We start from the raw sequence: 2,044 nt of genomic DNA on the forward strand, positions 1-2,044 counted from the left end.
ATTTTTTGTTTTTTCTGAATTTTTATGCCCATTTGAATCTTGGTCAAATCCTAGGTTTGGCCATGATTTAAACAAGTTTAAAACATGAATATGAAAAAATAAGCATATATCCTTCTTAGTCACTCCAAAATGTAGATCTTGGTAGGGTTTTTGAAATTTCCATGTTTGAAACCAAAAACCACTTCTCTTCATGCATGCTTGACTTCATAAGACAGAGTTTAGGGTTAGGGGTAGCTAGATACTTGATTTTTCTGGTTTGAATATGTCTAGACATTGTTTATCAACTTAATTGAATGCTTACTAGATGACATAAGATGACTATGTGCATTGGGTTTTCATTTTTTTTTAATTTTTATGCCCATTTGAATCTTGGTCAAATCCTAGGTTTGACCATGATTTAATCAAGTTTCAAACATGAATATGAAAAATTAAGCATCTATCCTTCTTAGTCACTCCAATATGTAGCTCTTGGGAGGGTTTTTGAAATTTCCATGCTTGAAAACCAAAAACCACTTCTCTTCATGCATGCTTGACTTCATAAGACATAGTTTAGGGGTAGATACATGATTTTCCTGCTAGTTTGAATATGTCTAGACCTTGTTTATCAATTTAATTGAATGCTTACTATATGACATGAGCAGACCTTGGTTTTAATTTTTTTATACCCATTTGAATCTTCGTAAAATCCTAGGTTTGTTGACCAAGATTTGAACAAGTTTAAAACATGAATATGAAAAAGTAAGCATGTATCCTTCTTAGTCACTCCAAAATGAAGCTCTTGGGAGGGTTTTTCAAATTTCCATGTTTGAAACCAAAAACCACATATCTTCATGCTTGACTTCATGAGACAGAGTTTAGGGTTAGGGAGTAGATACATGATTTCTCTGGTTTGAATATATCTAGACCTTGTTTATCAAATTAATTGAATGCTTACTATGTGACATAAGAAGACTATGTGCCTTGATTTTCCATTTTTTGTTTTTCCAGAATTTTTATGCCCATTTGAATCTTGGTCAAATCCTAGGTTTGACCATGATTTAAACAAGTTTAAAACATGAATATGAAAAATTAAGCATATATCCTTCTTAGTCACTCCAAAATGTAGATCTTGGTAGGTTTTTTGAAATTTCCATGTTTGAAACCAAAAACCACTTCTCTTCATGCATGCTTGACTTCATAAGATAGAGTTTAGGGATAGGGGTAGGTAGATACATGATGTTTCTGGTTTGAATATGTCTAGACCTTGTTTATCAACTTAATTGAATGCTTACTAGATGACATAAGATGACTATGTGCATTGATTTTTCATTTTTTTTGAATTTTTATGCCCATTTGAATCTTGGTCAAATCCTAGGTTTGACCATGATTTAATCAAGTTTCAAACATGAATATGAAAAATTAAGCATCTATCCTTCTTAGTCACTCCAATATGTAGCTCTTGGGAGGGTTTTTGAAATTTCCATGCTTGAAAACCAAAAACCACTTCTCTTCATGCATGCTTGACTTCATAAGACATAGTTTAGGGGTAGATACATGATTTTCCTGCTAGTTAATTTGAATATGTCTAGACCTTGTTTATCAATTTAATTGAATGCTTACTATATGACATGAGCAGACCTTGGTTTTAATTTTTTTATACCCATTTGAATCTTCGTCAAATCCTAGGTTTGTTGACCAAGATTTGAACAAGTTTAAAACATGAATATGAAAAAGTAAGCATGTATCCTTCTTAGTCACTCCAAAATGAAGCTCTTGGGAGGGTTTTTGAAATTTCCATGTTTGAAACCAAAAACCACATATCTTCATGCTTGACTTCATGAGACAGAGTTTAAGGTTAGGGGGTAGATACATGATTTCTCTGGTTTGAATATATCTAGACCTTGTTTATCAACTTAATTGAATGCTTACTAGCTATGTGACATAAGAAGACTATGTGCCTTGATTTTCCATTTTTTGTTTTTCCTGAATTTTTATGCCCATTTGAATCTTGGTCAAATCCTAGGTTTGACCATGATTTAAACAAGTTTAAAACATGAATATGGAA

The sequence above is a fragment of the Lolium rigidum genome, chromosome 7 (assembly GCF_022539505.1).
Source record: "Lolium rigidum isolate FL_2022 chromosome 7, APGP_CSIRO_Lrig_0.1, whole genome shotgun sequence".
Taxonomy (NCBI): Eukaryota; Viridiplantae; Streptophyta; class Magnoliopsida; order Poales; family Poaceae; genus Lolium; species Lolium rigidum.